Raw genomic sequence first — 21,077 nt, forward strand, 5'->3', positions numbered from 1 at the left:
TGATTTTAGCTTGTAATATCAAACACCTTTCCATATTGTGATTGAGGTGAGGTTGGCACCGGTATTGTAAACAACCCGGTAATAGTGAGATTGGCACTTCAACAATCCGAGGAAGAGGTTAATAGTCCTCGGGGGTGCGAAACTATTGTAAGAGATTTGGAAATACCTTGGTGAAAATTTCCCGGTTGTAAGGGTTAGTCAAGCCCGTTAACTTGGCTCGATATTGGAACTCAAAGCTAGGTCCATAGCTTTGAAGACCAAGGACGTAGGTGGCATAGCTCTACCGAACCTTGTAAAAATCGAGAGTTTGCATTTTCTAATCCTTAAACTCTTTACTTCACAAGTATAATTATTTGTCTTAATATATTGCTTGCCATACTACTTGCTTTTATTTGATTAATTGAGTAATTGCAAAATTTTGTGTTAAAAGTTTTAATTTACCGAAATTAGTTTAAATTTCCAATTCACTCCTGTCTTGGAAACATATCTTGGGCTAACAATTGGTATCAGAGCAAGGGCTCAAATCATTTGATTAGATTTCACAATCTAGAGCATGGCGTTTCCAAGTAATTCACAAAATAACATGTTAGAAGGTTTTAGCACAAATAGAGCACCATACTTCAATGGAGTAGATTTTCCTTATTGGAAAATTAGAATAGAAACTTACCTTCAGTCTATAGACTATGATTTGTGGCATATTGTGTCTAGTGGTCCTTATGTTGCTAAACATGTCATAACTGGTGTTGAAGTAATTAAGACTTATGAAGCATATGATGAAAATGATAAGAAAATGCTTGAAGTTACTCATCAAGGAACTAGTGCTATGAAGGAAACTAAAATTCAAATTTATTCCACTCAATATGAGAACTTTAAGATGAAAGCGGATGAAACCATTGCTAACATGTATACTCGCTTCACTACAATTACTAAGGGTTTGAACTCTCTTGGCAAGGTACTTACTCAAAAGGATATGGTGACCAAGATTTTGAGAAGTCTCACCAAGGCTTATCAAGGAAAGGTGGTTGCCATTCAAGAAGCCTAGGATCTCTCAACACTTCCCTTGGAAGAACTAATTGGCTCACTCATGAACCATGAAATTTTCATGAGTGCTCAAGAAGAAGAGGAAGTTGAGAAGAAAAAGAAGACTATTGCATTCAAGTCTTCCTCCTCCCATGCCATTAGTGAAGAAGATGAGGAAAGCTTATGTAGTAACATGGAGGACTTGACACTCTTCTCTAAGAAATACAAAAAGTTCATGAAATTCAAAAAGAACTTTGGGAAGAAGCCACAAAGAGGGAGTGACTCAAAAGAAAGAAAAAGCAAAGATGATCCACCAATTTGCTTTAGTGCAAGAAGCCCGGACATATGAAGATGGATTGTCCAATGAGGAAGAAGAACAAATACAAAGGAAGGGCAATGTTGGCGGATTGGCTCAATAGTGATGAAGAGGACTCCGAAGAAGAAGGAAAGAATGAAGTAGCAAACATGTGTATGATGGCACTTGATGATGGGATAAGCATTTCTAACCAAAATGATTGTGATAGCGAAAATGATGGTGATAACTTAGATATGTCATATGATGAGTTGTCTAATTCATTTAAGGAACTATTTGATGATTTTGGTAAATTGCTTGTTAAAAATCAAACCCTTAGAGAGAAGACCAACATGCTTTTAAAAGAAATTGAGATTTTGAAAATAAATGAAAAAGAACTTATAGCGAAATCTCAATGTGCTACATGTGCTTCACATAAGAAAGAAATTGTTGAGTTAAAAGCCCATGTGAGAAGCCTAAAAAATGACATATATACTTTCACTAGAGGTAAAGAAGGCTATGATCTCATGGTAGGAAACCAATCATGTGGCTTTTCAAAAAATGGTATTGGTTATGATCCTAGTAGAAAACAAAAGTTCTTGAGAAACTTTTTTGTGAAATCATCTAGTCTACCTCACTTTACATGCACATATTGTAACCGAGATGGTCATACTATTTCCTATTGTCATGTGAAGAAATTTGCATATCTAGGCAAGACTAAATGGGTACCAAAGGGTTCTAGAACTAACAAGAATAGACCCAAAGTTATATGGGTACCAAAAGCCAACAAATGAACTTGTTTTTGTAGGAATCAACAAGAAAGAGCCAAAGCTTATGGTTCTTGGATAGTGGATGTTCAAAGCATATGACCGGTGATCCATCAAGATTTTCAAGCTTTAAAAGCAAGGAAAGTGGCTTTGTCACCTTTGGAGACAATTCAAAAGGAAAAATCTTGGGCATTGGTGATATCGGTAACATATACTCTCCATGTATTAAAAATGTGCTTCTTGTTGATAATCTTAAACATAACTTGCTTAGTATTAGTCAATTATGTGATATAGGTTTTCGTGTTGTGTTTGAATCCTCAAAATGCTCCATTGAAAATGTTTCAACCAATGAAGTTATTTTCCATGGAGTAAGGAAGGATAATGTGTATGTTATTGATGTTGATTCATTTGATAGTAAAAATAAATGTTTAACCGTTATGAATGATAATTCTTGGTTGTGGCATAGAAGATTAGGACATGCTAGTATGGATTCTATTTCAAAATTGGTTAGAAAAGATCTTGTTATTGGTTTGCCATCTATTCCTTTTGTTAAAGATAAACTTTGTGATGCATGCCAATTTGGAAAACAAATTAAAACATCTTTTCATTCCAAGAAAGAGATTTCAACTACTAGACAGTTGCAATTGCTTCATATTGATTTATTTGGTCCTTCTAGAATTGCTAGTCTTGGTGGTAAATACTATGCATTTGTAATTGTTGATGATTTTTCAAGATTTACTTGGGTTATTTTCTTGACTCTTAAAAGTGATGTTTTAGAAAACTTTGTCAAATTTTGTAAAAGTGTGCAAAATGAAAAAGGATATTCTATTACCTCCGTTAGGAGTGACCATGGTGGTGAGTTTGACAATGATGCCTTAGAATTGTTTTGTGATGAACATGGTTTTAACCATAACTTTTCGGCACCAAGAACTCCACAACAAAATGGAGTTGTCGAAAGGAAGAATAGAACAATTCAAGAAATGGCTAGGTCAATGCTAAATGAAATCTCATTGCCAAAATATTTTTGGGCCGAGGCCGTCAATACTTCTTGTTATATTTTAAATCGTGTTTTCATTAGGCCCAACATGAATAAAACCCCTTATGAGCTTTGGAAAGGGAGAAAACCCAACTTTGGCTATTTTAAAGTTTTTGGATGTAAATGCTACATTTTAAACACCAAGGACAACCTTGGAAAATTTGATGCGAAATCCGATGTTGGAATTTTTATAGGGTATTCAACACATAGTAAAGCTTATAGAATTTATAACAAAAGAACTAATGTTGTTGAAGAATCTATTCATGTTGCCTTTGATGAGACTAACCCGCCTGTAAGCAAAAGTTTAGATGATGATATTGAAGGTTTGGGAGATGAGGTTCAAAATCTCGAAATTGGAGAGACTTCCAGTGCTCCTTCACAAACTCCCAAAGAGGAACCACCCGTGGAAAAGGTAAATAAAAGCCAAGGTATGAACTCTAACCTTCCACATGAGTGGAAATTCAAAAGTGCTCATCCTATAGACCAAATTCTAGGTGATCCTTCTCAAGGTGTCACTACTAGAAACCTGTGTAATTTCATTGCTTTTATTTCTCAAATTGAACCAAAGAATTTTAAAGAGGCCGAAGTTGATGAATTTTGGCTTCTAGCTATGCAAGAAGAAATAAATCAATTTATAAGAAATAATGTTTGGGAGTTAGTTCCAAGACCGTCACATCAATCGGTGATTGGAACAAAATGGGTCTATAGAAATAAGGTAGATGAGCATGGGGTCATTGTGCGTAACAAGGCTAGATTAGTGGCCCAAGGTTACAATCAAGAAGAAGGAATTGATTATGAGGAAACCTTTGCCCCGGTAGCAAGACTTGAGTCCATTAGAATGTTGTTAGCTTTTGCATGCCACAATAATTTTATCTTGTACCAAATGGTTGTAAAAAGCGCATTCTTAAATGGGTTCATTATGGAAGAGGTTTATGTCTCTCAACCACCCGGTTTTCAAAATCATAAATACCCTAACCATGTTTACAAATTGAAAAAGTCTTTATATGGTTTAAAGCAAGCTCCTAGAGCTTGGTATGAAAGATTAAGCACTTTTCTTATCTCAAATGGTTTTTCAATGGGTAAAGCGGATAATACACCTTTTATAAAAAGAAAATCGAAAGACATTATTATAGTACAAATTTATGTTGATGATATTATCTTTGGTGCTACTAATGATGCTCTTTGCGAAGAATTTTCTAAGTGTATGCATAGTGAGTTTGAGATGAGCATGATGAGAGAACTCAACTTCTTCCTTGGACTTCAAATCAAGCAACAAAAGGATGGCATATTCATAGGTCAAACTAAGTACATCAAGGATCTTCTTCAAAAGTTTGACTTGGCAAATGCAAAGTCCATGAATACACCCATGAGCACATCTATAAAGATGGACAAAGATGAAAGCGGTAAGAATGTGGACATTACCAAGTATCGAGGTATGATTGGCTCTTTATTATATCTAACCGCTAGTAGACCGGATATTTTGTTTAGTGTTGGTCCTTGTGATAGGTACCAATCTTGTCCTAAAGAATCCCACTTGAGTGTCGTTAAGGGAATATTTAGATACTTGGTAGGCACAATGAATCTAGGACTTTGGTACCCCAAGAACTCAAACTTTGAAATAGTTAGCTACTCGGATGCCGACTTTGCCGGTTGTAAGACGGATAGAAAAAGTACTAGTGGAACTTGTCACTTTCTAGGAAATTCCTTAGTGTCATGGTTTAGCAAGAAACAAAGCTCAGTAGCTCTATCCACAACCGAAGCCGAATATATAGCGGCGGGTAGTTGTTGTGCACAAATACTTTGGATGAAACAAACTCTTAAGGATTTTGATATTGATTTTGAATGTACACCCATAAAGTGTGATAATACTAGTGCCATTAACCTCTCTAAGAATCCAATATTGCATTCTAGAGCCAAGCATATTGACATAAGGCACCACTTCCTTAGAGACCATATCCAAAGAGGTGATATTATGCTAGACTTTGTAAGCACCGAATTCCAATTAGCGGATATATTCACCAAGCCTCTTAGTGATGAGAGATTTAGTTTCATTAGAAGAGAGCTAGGCATGACCAACTTAAATGAAATATAAGGTTTGTTAGCTATGAAAAATTTCATATCTCTTTACTTACTTATTTATGCATAATTATTCCAAATATTATATTAATGAGATTTATATGCATAGATGAGAAAATTTATTGATACTTGACCAATATGAACTATACTTGTTGAAAACTCAAAATTATAGGTCATAATGTGGATTTTTGGTGAACTTTGGACTTGTTTTTCAACAAGTGAACATGTGAATTTTTGCATATTTGATTCTCTTGTGTATCTATATGTTTAAATATGTGAAATTGAATGTATTTAGTGTGCCTATAGGTTTATCTTGATTGAAATTTGCATGGAACAAATTTTTGGTACCTCACTTATTGAATTTATAGATTTTTAGGCCTAAAAGAGTGTTTTTCGCCAAAATTTCTCATTTTTCAACATTTTTCGATTCCGTAAGTTTGTACACCTCACATTTTATTTTATCAAACTGCCGGAAAAAGAATTTTTCAGTTTCGTTGCATAAAACTCATTTTCGGTAAGGTTCTAGTTTTCTTGGCAATTTTCGAAAAACTTACCGTAAATCGTCTTTTTTCATTATTTTTTTGTTTTTCTTGTTTGAGCAATTTTGTTTTATCATATTAAAGGTATTAGAATTGGTTTGGGGTCATTTGGGTTAAAATTGGAATTTTTAGGACGAATTTGGGGGACTTTTTTCTGGTCTGCTGCACCAACCGGAATTCCGGATGGCGCAGGACCAGAAAATAAGGCCCTTTTCGTCATTTCAGTGCGATTTTTTCCTTTTAAAAACCCTATCACCGAAATTTTCATTCCCCATTCAGATTTTTTAACCTAAAGCAGCAGCCACTCCTCCCTTTTCTCTCAAATTCTCTCTTTCAAAACCTCACTTTCATCTTCCAATAATCAAAAAAAAAAAAAAAGTGTGTTCTTCATGGCTTCCTCATCTAATCCCTCCTCAAGAGCTCACAAGAGAATGGCTAGTGCAATTCAACAAAGGGAAATAAGGGAAAAAGCAAGGCAAGAGCCCACTCTATTCTTCAATGATGAGGATCATAACAAATTTGTCAATGATTTCTCTTCTAGGAAGATTCTCAAAGGTAAAATTTGTGATCTCTCTAGCCTTGATTATGTTGATTTTAGTCATCACTTTGATACCCTAGGATGGACATCTTTCATTCAAATCAATACTCCATTATATCCTAGACTTGTACAAGGTTTTTATGCTTGCATTAAACCTTGCTTAGCCGCTTTAGGTGTTAAAGGAACCCTTAGAGGAGTAGCTTTTGAACTCAATGTAGCATCTCTCAATGACATGTTAGGAGCACCAAATAGTGGCATATTGCTTGAACCCAAACTTTCTCTTAAAAATGATGCCATCTTTAACTTTGATGAATGTTCTAGGAATATTTGTGGTGATGGCCCATTTATTATGAGACCAAAAAGACACCAACTCACTTTAGAGGCCAAAATTCTCCACAAGTTCATTGTAGCTAATCTTGCACCTAGAAGTGGACACCAAGATGAGATAAATTCCATTGACCAATTACTCTTGCATCTCATCATAGCCAAAACTACACCAATCAACCTAGGCTATCTTATTTTAAAATTCATCATTGATGTGGACAAGCCTAATATGATTAAGGCACTTCCCTTTGGTTTTCTTCTTAGCTACCTTTTTCCTCTCTTAGGAATCCCTACCCTACATGAAAAGAAAAATGATCCTACCTCTAGTGACATTCTAGGATCCAAAACTTTCAAGGCTATGGGTTACAAATTCCTTAACAATGAATGGGTGTTCACACCAAAGAGAGGCCAAAGAATGCAAATTGATTTGAAGAGTGATGATGAAGACATTAATTTGCCCGCAAGTGAAAGTGAAGAAGAAGAAGAGATGCCTCCTCAAGCTCCTCCCATGCCTAACTTTCCCCAATTCAACCTTGAGGAAGCTTTTACTCGTCTTCACACTTCGGTTGACAATCAATTTCAAACCTTGAGGAATGATCTCAACTCACAAATCAGGGAATAAACTTTCGAACATATAATCAAGATTATATTCCACTGTGCTGACAACACTATAATCATTAACAAATTCATATGTTCTGGACTTAAATAGAATTCATACATTATATATATAATCATGAAATAAATCATGTGAGCCATGCAACATTAAATGTTATTTCTGATCTTTATTAATAAGTAAATCTGATTATATTGAAATGAGTTTTATTTAGGGCATAAAACCCAACAGACTCCCACTTGTACTAATATAAAAGAAAATGTGCATTTCAAATAATCTCAATACCTTGATATACAAATCAAGTGTAGTAGTAGTAAACTCCTCGTAATAGGATCTGACAGGTTGAATCAACCACAACCTTTCCTCCACCATTACTCTTCCTTAATCACAAAACCATTGATAATATGAAATTCCTCTCTATATGTCTACTCTCTTGGGATACTGGATCCTATACTTTTGGCAACTACTTTTTGGTTATTCAGGAAATAACACTAGTAGTTAAGACAAGTTGGAACGGTGCCACAAATGTATAGAACTTTCCTCAGACAGGTTTTTACACTTCTCCAAAATCACTACTCCACCCCCAGAGTAATCACCATCTTATCAGTAGACTTTCTAGCACAAAGGCAAGTCTCGAAATCTGATGTGGTGTAGTTTAAGAGTTTTATACACACCCTTATTGACTAACATATAGTTCCTCTTGTTAATCTTAAGATTTACTTGATTGTCTTCCAATGTTCCTCTCCTGGATTAATCTGATACCTACTCATTACTCCCACTCAACAGCAGATATCTGGTCTAAGGCATACTAAAGCATATCTGAGACCTCTCACTGTTGATTTAAGAAATTCTTTCATGGTTTATCTTTTCTGGAATAGTTCAGACTTTTCCTTAGATAAATAAAATCTATGCCTAGAAGTCGAGAAGCTTCTATAGATTGCCATTAGAAAGAAAATGCTTCAGCATCTTACTAAAGTAAGTTGCTTGCATTAGAGTAAGTAATTACCAGGTATAACACAAGCCGTAGGTTTAGATAAACTCAAACCTATAATACTAGGAACATAAAGTTTTGTTAAGTCCATTGAATAGACTTATAAATGAAAGTTTCCATTTATGTCCTTGTAATAGAAAAATTTAGGTTACTCCATGTGAATGGATTAAACCATAGTTCTATTGGATTTTCTTCTTAGTTTCTTATCTTGACAATCCATTACTTGTTTAAACTCACAATGGATTTTAATCACTAGTGTCTTCCAATTCATAAGAAGTGAAGTTCCTTGAAACTCTCCCACTACGACAAGGTACCGTGAATTATGTCTAAGAAAACTAAATGGTACTAACCTCTTCGGTTGTGTTAAGATAACAGAGGCAGTTGAATCATCATGTAAAGAATAAGATGATAGAACACTTTTGGAATCAAGAAAAATGTCTCCTTTATTTTCTACTTTTCAGACTTAGTCATTTTCTTAGAAAAATGGTATTTGTTTAAACAAACACTTTCTTATCTAATGACTATGGGATGGTCCACCCCTAATCACTTAGAATAGCTAACAAACCATGGTTAATAGTTCTAGCTTTTCTTAAGATTTTGATTAGGCCATCCATGAATCTAGTAATGATTTACACTAAGTACCCAACCATTGCATCATTCTGAAATAGTATTACCATAGAAGGATTTAGGCAACGACTTGTAACTAATCATCAATATGCAAATCGAAATTTCTGGGGAGGTAAGTTTGGATATAATTCAAAAATCAAATTAATGATCTTTGAACTGCATATCTACTAACTATTTCTCCACCCCTATCAGTTCGCAAGATCTTTAACCACTTACCTTAATGTTTTATCACCATTGCTAGAAATTCATGAAATTTCAAACATTTCAAATTTCTTTTGCATAAGGTAAAATCTAGAGTGATCGTTTTTAGAATACAACGAAAAAATCATATCCACCCCTGAATGTACATCCATCTTCGAATGAGATGAACTTACTTTCAGTGGATATAGGCATGTTAGCTCTTTGCAGAGAATGATCTTGTCAAAACCACTATGAACAAGATACAAATGCCATAGATTTATAAAATATGGTTGTGTCTTTTGATGACTTATGTATAGTTACATTAAAAAGTTCTTAGAATAGTCTAAGTGGATCCTGGTCACAGAATACTAAACTCATATCCATACTTTAACATACAGTTTTTGAATCCATTAATAGAAGATGGATATTAAACACTTGTGAAAGTGTAACTGTATTGTATTCTTGAAATAGAAATATAAGAAAATTTCTGTTTGGAATCTAAAATTAAAGTCAAAGACTTAAATTTATACCAAATATAATGAGTAATTCTTTCTTAGACCACCACTACTAATTTTACTTTAAGTCTGATTTGCCCATACAAGTAGGAGATTTCTAAGATTGAGGATTTATATCATTTTGTGATAGAATTTTGGGATTATAATCATATTCGTCATTTAATTTCTTAAGAGAAAATAGAATGACATGAAATGATTTATAGACCATTCATCCAATGATATGTTATTGAGCTAATTCGAAATGAATAAGCTAAGAGGAATTAGAATAATTTCGTTGTTTTAAATAAGAATCCAACGATGATTCGATTAACGAGAGTCAAAGTAATCTTATTTATACAATCTTCTTGTTTCATATTGTAAAATACTAGTCTAAGGTGTCATCAATTGATGAACAGGTAGATGTTGCATATACAATATTTTTCTTTCGAGATATAACACTATTATGTATGTCTAATGGTGAAAATCCATTAGGGATTTATCTCATTAGAAAAACAAACCAAGTTAGACCAACAATGAAGATTCGAAATTAAACTACAATTTAATAACAGAAAATAACATGGTTCAATATAAATTCATACACAATTCAGAAATTATTAAACACATAGCAAGTAGGAATGACAAGTGAAAATACTAAAACATACAATCCTAAATAATTTCCAAGGTCTTCAACAAACTGATATCAGTGTCCCGTTAAGGCGAGAGTCAAAGCTACCATCCATTGAATAGAGTTGTCAGCTCATCTAAAATGTTAAACATTCTAGCAACCTTTTATTCGATCAAGATTGGAATCCAGCGTTGTCCCGTTTAGGCGAGAGTCAAGGCTATTCTATCTTATGAGCTTCCACTATTGTTTCATATTTTGTAAATCAAATACAGTCGCCACCATTAGCGTGATCAATACCATATAAAACACTTACAAATATACTTATCTTTCGAGATTAAACGGTGCTAACTTGCTAATCAACGTTCCTCCATTAGGGAGGATTACTCACTAAAACAAAAGCTATGTAAAACCAACAATGGAGATCGAATGTCCTAATAATAAAACTCATTATTTAAAGTGTATTTTCTTTTAATTTTTATTTTAATTAATTTATTTTAAATATATATTTATTTAATTAAAATTTCCAATTTAGAATGAAAAATTCTAAATATAAATTTTAATTTAATATTTATAAATTATACTTAGATGGATATGAAAATAAAATGAATTATTTCCATCTTAGTAATAATTTCCAATAAATATTTAGAAAAATATTCAATTTAAGTTGTTTCAAAATTAATTTAAATTAACTTACAACTCAAATTTAATTTTCTATAAATACATATTGCATTTCGAAAAATTAAAGTATTTAAGAATATAATTTTCTAAATTGCTTGTCAAAATAAAATAAAAATAAATCCTGGAAAAAATTATTCGAATTTTATGTTGGCCCAAAATTAATTAATAAAATTAATTTACAACTAAAATATAATTTTCCTATTTAATTAAATATTAAAGAAAAATTTCAAATATTTAAGTATCATGATTAAAATCAACTTAAATATTAATTTTCTATTTAATTAAATATCACTAGAAAAATACTTCAAGCAAAACAGATAATATCTATCTAGATTTCATTGACTAATTAATTAATTTTCTAATTATAATATATTTTAATTCATTTATTTTAATTAATCATTAAATAAAAAAATCATTGATTTAAGTTGGTCCAAAATTAAAATAAATAATTTTCAACTTTAATTTATCTTTCAAATAAAATTTGAAATTTCTGCATTAAATAAATGCAATTTCGAAATTTGTGGGAAAAAGATTGATAAAATAAAATAAAATATATTTTGAAAATTATTCAAGTTTAAGTTATTTGGAAATAAGATTTCCAACTTAAAATAATTTTCAATTTTAATTAAATAACATGAAAATAATTAAGTATATACTTAAGTATCATGATGAAAATCAACTTAAATATTTAAATTTTCAATTTAATTAAATGTATTAAATTCAAGAAATAAATAATTAAGTATAGAGAAGACTTAATTATTAATTCTAATTTAATACTAGAAAAAATATACTTAACTTAGATTGTACCAAAATTAATTTCACAATCTTTGATATTTCCTAATTAAATATTAGAAATATAATTAGTACTAGAAATAACTATCTAGAATATATATCATTAACTAAAAGTTTTTCTAAAATTAACTTTAAAATATTAAATGAAAAATTAAATTTCATATAGTATAAAAGTTAATTATGTTGCTAATTCAATTTTAATTAGGTTAGACAAATATAATAAACCTAATACAATTATTTAAATAAGGCAAATGGGCCTTCACAATTGGGGTAGTTCATTTGAGGGGGAGCTGGGTTCAGTATGTCGTACCCACTTCTATTGGCCCCCAACTCTCACACAAGGCCCAAAAGAGAGGAATTTAACCTTTAAATAAACAATTGTTATTCATTGAATAAGTCCAAATCTAATTGGGCCTAAATAAATTTACTTATGTCAAAATTTATTTTAGCAACCTAGTCCATTTACTTAGTAAAACTTAAATGGGCTTCCTATATGCATCTAAGCCCAAAAGCAAACATATAGGCTCACACAAGTCAAATGATTTGGATGGGCCCTATCATGTTACTAGGTTTACACAGATGAAAGAAATAGCAAAAATTACCTATTACAAATTATTTATAAGATCTATTGACAATTGGACTATGATTAAAATCAGATCATTGGATCTGTCAACAAGTTAATCATAGCAATTTAGATCAAATAAATAATAGGTTTGTAAATTTTTTTTTGAATACATAATAATATAATCAAACAATACAAACAATAATAACTGATCTGTAATATCTGGAAAGTAAGCTAAAATATCTCAATTTTAAAATTTAAAATAAAATTAAATTTTAAAATAAATATCTTAACTAGAATTCAAATTTAGGTTGTTAGAGAATATTTGAAAAAATTCAAAATTCAACAAACTCCTAAATTTCTCAAATTCTAACAAAAAATCAAAAATATCTAACCAATTTTTTAAATATCAAGTTTATTCAAAATTTAAATTTATTTAAAATTTCTAATAAGATAATATAATAAAATATCTTGAATTTTAAATTTAGATATTTCATTATTATATTCTAAGTCTTATAATTTTATAAATTTAAATATTACATAAATAAACTAATTGAAAAATAAGATATTTTATATGGTTGGAATATAATCAGATTTACTTATTAATAAAGATCAGAAATAACATTTTATGTTGCATGGTTCACATGATTTATTTCATGATTATATGTATATAATGTATGAATTCTTTTTAAGTCCAGAACATATGAATTTGTTAAAGATTATAGTGTTGTCAACAGAGTTGAATATAATCTTAATTATATGTTCGAAAGTTTATTCCCTGATTTGTCAGAACACTGGATTTAGACTGACATGGTATAATTAGCGATACGTATTCTTACACCTTGGAAAAGTATTATGTCCTTTCCAGGACATTGGCAAAGTTTTTCAGTATCGGATGTATGGAGTATACATCGGAAGGGACCGATATTGAACTTTGATTAGATATATTAAAACTTACCGTAATATCTATTCAATTCAATATCACCTGTTGATCCTAGATCAAATGACCTTAATCTTGATATGGTTAGGTTCGATCTCAAGAATACTATACATGTTCTTTGATTTGTTAGTTAAGCCTACTTTTGGGTCAGGGTGATACGTACATTTTGGGAACATGATAGTATAATTGAGTGGGAGCGCTACCATAAATATGGAATCTATAACTTCTATAGGAACTTAGAAGTGAAACGATGATATCCTTCGAGCTTGGCTAAACAGAGATAAATGGTGGAGATCTCATTTCACTTTGCTGAAATATCATTTATACGGAGCCAAGTGTTTTAAGGATAAAATACATTGAAGGTGTAACGGTAACTTAGTGCCTTTTCAATGTAGATCATCTATTAGAGGGTCATTGATCACATTAGGGTTATAAGAATGGATAACTAATGACGTGTCATATCATGGAACATATAGAGCGTTCTATATGACTGAGAGTGCAATTTCAAGTTCTAAGTGTGGATTCAACAAGGAATTAATAAGTTAGGGAATTTACTTGGTAAATTCAGTTCGACTTATTGGAAGCTTGGTTATATAGACCCATGGTCCCCATACTAGTTGAGACCATACTGCTTGTAAGACTCAGTTAATTGATTTTAATTAATCAGTTATAATTCTAAAGTTAGACTATGTCTACTTTATGAATTTTCACTAAGCAAGGGCGAAATTGTAAAGAAAAGAGATTCTAGGTTTATTTATTGATTAAGAGACTTTATATGTCTAAATTAATAAATATATTAAATGGCAATATTATTTAATAATTATTTTTAAGTTATTAAATAACTAGAATTGACATTTAAAAAGGTTAAATTAGAAAATTGGCATTTTTGAGAAAATGGTAATGAGAAATAACAAAATGGGAAAGTTGCAAAGTGAGGCCCAATTCCCTTTGTATGGCCGGCCACATGCACAAAAAATTACCATTTATAGTTTTCATTATTTTAATGCCATACAATTCTAACCTAAACCTAGAGTGTATTCTATAAATAGAAAGTGTTGGCTTCAGGAAAAACTCACAACTTTGAACATTGGTTTCTTTCAGAAAAGCCACACGCCTCTCTCTCTCTCTCTTTTCTTCTCTCTAAATTTCGAAACACTTGAGTGAATGAGTAGTGCCCACACACATCAAGTGGTACCTCAATCATAGTATGTAATACTATGGAAAATCAGCATCAAAGAAGTGTTGGAATTAATTTTAGCAGGATCTTAGATCTACTCACAAGTATGTTGATTTAACAACCTAAATATGAACTTCTAAAACGATAAACAAAACACATAAAAGTTAAAAATAACTTACAGTGATGGCAGCGGAATTAAGTGTCTCCTTCCACTCAGATTTCTAACCCTTGATTCCTGTCTGTAGCAGAGTATAATCAAGATCTGAGCCCAAAAGTTCTTCAGTTGGATGTGATCCTTCACAGTCCTCCAAACTATGATTGAGGTACTGAATGATGTGTGTGGGCACTTCTCTCTCACAAAGGAACTCGAAATTTTCTCTCTCTTTTTCTTTCTTGAATTCGTGAGTGATGATGCATGCAAGAGAAGAGAACAAGGGCTGTTATATATAGAGAAAAGGGAGAGCTCAACTTTCCAAATAAGCAGTTTCCTCTTTTACTGTGTAATTGATTAACTGCCTTATTTAGTGTGATCCACCACTTTCCTATTACTGCTTGGCTTTAATTAGCAATTACATGGAAATTAAAATTGAAAATAATAATTGGAAAACATCAAAGCATGTGGCTGGCCATGGTGTGTATGGGCCTCACATGGATTTTGCAGTTTCTTCGATTTTATTTCTATTTCTCCAAAAATGCCATTTTTCCAATTCTAACAATTTAAATGCCAAAACTAATTATTTAATAACTAAAATAGATTATTAAATAATATTGTCATTTAAAATAATTATTAATTAGACATACAAAGTCTCTCAATTAATAATTAAACCTAGAAACCCTTTTATTTACAATTTCATTCTTAAACTGTGAGAATTCACAAATTAGACATAATCTAACTTTTAGAATTATAATTGATAAATCATGAATCAATTATAGAGTCTTACAAACAGTATAGTCTCAACTAGAATGGGGACCATGGATCTATATTGCTGAGCTTCCAATAAGTTGAACCGATTTACCAAGTAATTCCCTAACTTATTAATTCCTTGTTGAATCCACTCTTAGAACTTGCAATTGCACTCTCAGACTTATATAGAGCATATTATATGTTTCACGATATCCATATGCTATCTCATTTAACCATTGTTATCATCTTAATGTGATTAAAATATCCTCTATATAGATGATTTACATCGAGATGGGACAAAGTTACCGTTTACACTCCTCAATGTATTTTGCCCCTTAAAACACTTAGTTACCTATAAATGATGTTTTAGTGATCTAATATATAGTCACTGAAACAAGAGCTCATCCATTTACTTCTATTTAACTAAGCTCAAAGGGAATCATCACTTGAATTCTATAGAGAAGTAGAAGCTATAGATACCATATTTATGTTCAGCACTCCCACTCAGTTATGCTATCATGTTCCCAAAATATACGTATCACCCTGACCCAAAAGTAGGCTTAACTAATAAATCAAAGAACATGAATAACACTCATGAGATTGAGCCTAACCATATCAGGATTTAGATTCTTTTAATCTAAGATCAACTTCTGATATTGACTTGGAAAGATACAACGGTAAGTTTATAATATCTTTGACCAAGTTCAATATCGATCTAGTCCAATTTATACTCCATACATTCGAAGCTAGTATACTTTACCAATGTCCTGGAAAGAACATAACACTTACTCCAAGTGTAAGTATACTTTATCGCTGATTATCACATCAGTGTAAATCCGAAACACTGATGAACAAGGACTAAGTCTTTTGAATCATATAATCACAATCACATTCCATTGTATTGACAATACTGTAATTGTGAATGACTATATGTTCTGGATTTAACTGATTTTGTGCATATATTATGTAAACATAAATCACTTCAAGATTCTATATTGATAACTAATCAGATTGTAATGGGTTTTATTTAGGGCACAAAACCCAACAAGAAGGAGAAAAGGAGATCCAGATTCAGATCTTGATTATGCTCTGCTACAGAAAGGAATCAAGGGCTAGAGATCTGAATGGAAGGAGTCATAATATTTCGCTGCACCCAATGTAAGGTTTCTTAAACTCTTATGTGTTTATTTCATTGTTTTAGAATTCATATTAGGATGTTAATCAAACATACTTGTTAGTAAATCTAGATCCTGGTAAAATAATTCCAACATATCACTAAAACACATTTTTCTAGTAGTGTGCACGCACAAAGTCTACTTATCCGAGTAGAGTAAAGGCCAGGTTATCCGAGCAAAGAATGAGGTTAGTTCTTCGAGTTTTGTACAAAGACTTGACTACTTAAGAATGGTATCGTGAAGCCCAAGCACGAAGGCAATCTCTACAATCATGGGATTGAATCTGAGGAATATGGCAGGCTATCTCAATCCCCCATTTCATGTATTCTAATTATGCAAGAAATGTTCTTTCCAATTATGCAAGCAAAAGGGAAACCTTCGTTCATGCATTAAGCCCTTATAAATAGTGATCAAGCTTCACTGTAAAAACGATCAAAAGAATTTCTTTAAAGAGAGATCTAAGAGAAACACTCAGAGATTTCATTGAGAGAACTTTGAGAGAGAAAACACTATATTCTTTGTTCTCAAGTTAATACAATCTAAGGGGAGTAGGCTATTATCGAACTAAAGGGGTCGAACCAATTTAAAACCTAGTGTTCTTTATTGCTTAATGGTTTTTGCTCTGTTTTTATTATATTTCTAATCGCTTCATAATTGACTCATTCTCGTTGACTAAAAGCGAGGTCAACATTTTGGTGCTTTCATTGAGAGAAAAAAATCCAAGTGTGTTCTTCGTCTTATGTTTCAACAGGCACACAGAATGGTGTTGCAAACTCGCAGAGGCTTGGTTGATCAAAGTGACCCAATGGTGACAGATCCTGCTATGCAAACCCTTGGGAATACAAGAGTCCCACCAGGAACCAATCCCGAGCAGCCTAACACACAACCACCTACTGTGTGCCAAGGTGTGATTTCCCTTCTGCCTGGGATCACACCAGGTGTGCAAGAGACTGGGAATACCAGTTCTACAGCCGATCAAAGCATTCCTAGCACTAGAATCCCATCCACAGCCAATGCTTAGAATACGGTGAGGGATGACATTGAGATTCAAAACCTTCATGACGCCCTTGGACTCATGCAAGGTCATACTAACACCATGCACCATGATCAGGAGGATCTCTGTACTGCAATAAACCTTGCGTTCGATGAGCAGCGATGCCAGTTCATTGAGTGGAAGGATAAGGAGATGGAAACATTGAAGGCTCAGCAAGCATCCATCGATGACCGAATAAGGTAGGCTACTGTACTGATACAGAAAGCCTATCAAGTTGCTAATCAGCCACCAGCTGTTACGTCCAGTATCCCACTGGGCGGGACAGAAGAAATTACTGCTGGGCATACCACCTAGACTCATAATGGTCATCCATCCAATCCCCGGTCACAGGTCCCACTTGTGGGCTAAGCGGTAGACGGCTAGAGCCTATCTGACCGTTCGTTAGGTGGAGTTATAGCTAATAACTTCATCCAAACTGACAGCTCTGGCCAACCCACCAGCCAAACCAGTCAAACACTGAGGCCACCTGGTGCTTCCGCATTCAATAGATTGGGTGCAACCCATGAGATCAAGAATGATTTGAATAGAAGAAGAGGTTTGGACGAACAATACATCCAACCAGCCACTCAGCCAGGTATTCGCATCCAGGACCCAGCTCTAAGAGATCCTGATGTGACACAGTCGGTCAAGAGGTTGAACTGGTTCATCCATCTGTGCAAGCACAGTTAGATCAACTGAAAAATATGGTTCATGGCCTGACCGACCCAAAACTCATTGATCTCGAGCTGGACTAAGCACGCGGATCACCCTTCACCCCCGAGATCAACGTCCTTGAGCTACCCCTTAAGTTCAAGATGCCAACCTGGAAGGTGTACATAGGAAAAGAGGATCCCTTGTCACATCTTAAATATTTTGAGATGCAAATGGATTTGCAAGGAGTACGGGCTGATGTGCGGTGTATGGTATTCCCTGCCACACTTACAGAAGCCGCACAACAGTGGTATTTCAAGCTACCACTAGGGAGATTTAATTCATGGAATGCTTGCTGCCATACTGGGATACAAAAGACTAGGAGAGCCCTCAGAGCCCACATAAGCAGGTGTTGGGTTTTATGCCCTAAATGAAACTCATTTCAATATAATCGGATTTACTTATTAATATAGATCAGAAATAACATTTAATGTTGCATGGTTCACATGATTTATTTCATGATTATATGTACATATTGTATGAATTCATCTGAAACCCTTTTCACATACTTGATCCTGTTTATTGTGTTGTCAACACATTGGAAAGTAAACATGACTATGTGAATAAAGTTTCCTAGATTTATCAGACACAGGGTTTTACTGATATGATAATCTACAACAGAGTTTACTTGCATTTGGAGAAATGCTATGTTCTTTCCAGAGCATTGGTTAAAGTAAAGCTCAGGTTGGATGCATGGAGTATGCATTGGAAGGGACCGATATTGAACTTTGACATAGATTTATTAAACTTACTGTAATATCTATTCAAGTCAATATCGCCTAGTTGATCCTAGATCAAATGATCTTAATCCTGTTATGATTAGGCTCGATCTCAAGAGGCTATTCGTGTTCTTTGATTTGTTAGTTAAGCCTACTTTTGGGTCAGGGTGATAGGTACATTTTGGGAACACGTTAGTGCAATTGAGTGGGAGCGCTAACATAAACATGGAATCTATAGCTTCTATCTGGCGAATAGTAAGTAAAGGATGATCTCTTTGAGCTTGACCAAACGAAAATAAATGTTGGAGATCTCATTTCACTTAGCTGAAATATCATTTATACGGGGTTAAGTGTTTTAAGGATTAAATACATTGTAGGGTGTAACGGTAATCTAATCCCTTTACAGTGTAGATCATTCATATAGAGGATAATTGATCAAATTAGGATTATAACAATGGATAACTAATGATGTGTCTATATGGTGGAACATATAGAGCATTCTATATACTGAGAGTGCAATTCTAAGTTCTATGCGTGGATTCAACGAAGAATTAATAAGTCAGTGAATTTAGGTTGTAAATTCTTGATCTGCTTATTGGAAGCTCAGTTATATAGACCCATGGTCCCCGCACTAGTTGAGATAATATTGCTTGTAAGACTCATATAATTGGTTTTGATTAATCAATTATAATTCTCAAATTAGACTATGTCTATTTGTGAATTTTTCACTAAGTAAGGGCGAAATTATAAAGATAGAGTTTTAGGGGCATATTTGTTAATTATTATACTTTGTATGGTTCAATTAATAAATATGATAAATGACAATATTATTTAATAATTATTTATAGTTATTAAATAGTTAGAATTGGTATTTAAATGGTCGAATTTGAAAATTGGCGTTTTTGAGAAAATTAGATGCAGAAAAGATAAAACTGCAAAATTACAAAAAGTGAAGCCCAAATCCACATTGTATGGCCGGCCACTTTTGTAGGGTTTTTCCTCTGATATTTTCATTATTTTAATGCCAAATAATTCAAACCTAACCCTAGTGGAATGCTATAAATAGATAGTGAAGGCTTCAGGAAATTTACACTAAATTTTCTACACTTTTCTTCTTACTTTTCATTCAGAAAAAACTGAGCCTCTCTCTCTCTCCCTATCTTTGGCCGACCACTCCCTCTCTCTCTTCCTCCTTGAGATTTCGAAATTCTTAGTGTTAGAGTAGTGCCCACACACAGCAAGTGATACCTCAATCATAGTGAGGAAGATCGTGAAGAAAGACTTTCAGCAAGAAGGAGTTTCAGCACTAAAGAATCAGAGAAAGAGATCCAGGTTCAGATATTGATAATGCTATGCTACAGAAAGGAATCAAGGGATACATATCTGAATGGAAGGAGTCATATTATTCCGCTGCACCCAATGTAAGGTTTACTAAACTTTATATGTGTTTATTTCATCGTTTTAGAAAGTTCATATTTAGGGTGTTAATCAACATACTTGTGAGTAGATTTAAGATCCTGGTAAAATAATTTCCAAAAACTGGCCTCAGTGCCATGGTAATTGATTTGCTTGCAAGAAATTTGGACTTTAAAACGATTGTTTGGTTTTTTGGATGGTATCATGTTGTATTGAGTTTTATTTGATGATTAATTGATGTTTGTGAATTTTCGTGAAAAATAATTGAATATCTGTTTCTGGAATTATTTTTATTGGATAGTATGGAAAACATTAAGCAAGTTACTTTTTTACAGAACTCAATTTCGATTTAATTTGAATTAGTTATGATTTTTTGAAGTTTCGAAAAATATCAGGATCGAGCAATAGGGACACGCGCGCGGAACAGGCTGCATGCAGCCTCCTGCGCCCACATCCCTCGCCCATGCAGCCCCTTGCGCGCCCATGGACAGTATGCTTGGCGTACTGTCCGTACAGCTCGCAAATTTTTTGTTTTGCTTCGTTTTTTCATGCTATTTCATGAATTTAACTTCCGATTTTTTGTGTAGTTCTGTATTTATACATTTACTAGTCCTAATTCAATTCTAATTAACATAATTAATTTAATTAATATTTTTTAAATTTAATTCATGATATTAGTGTAATTTGAATTTGAAAAATAGTAAATATCTATCTTTTTTGCTTAATTATCTATCTTATTTTTAAATTTGATTATATCTTATCTTATTTTTAAATTTTAGGTCAGATATTAAATTTTTTAAATTAATTTTTTTTTTAAAATAATTTGACCTTATTTAAATTTAAAATAA

The sequence above is a fragment of the Cannabis sativa genome, chromosome 4 (assembly GCF_029168945.1).
Source record: "Cannabis sativa cultivar Pink pepper isolate KNU-18-1 chromosome 4, ASM2916894v1, whole genome shotgun sequence".
Classification (NCBI taxonomy): domain Eukaryota; kingdom Viridiplantae; phylum Streptophyta; class Magnoliopsida; order Rosales; family Cannabaceae; genus Cannabis; species Cannabis sativa.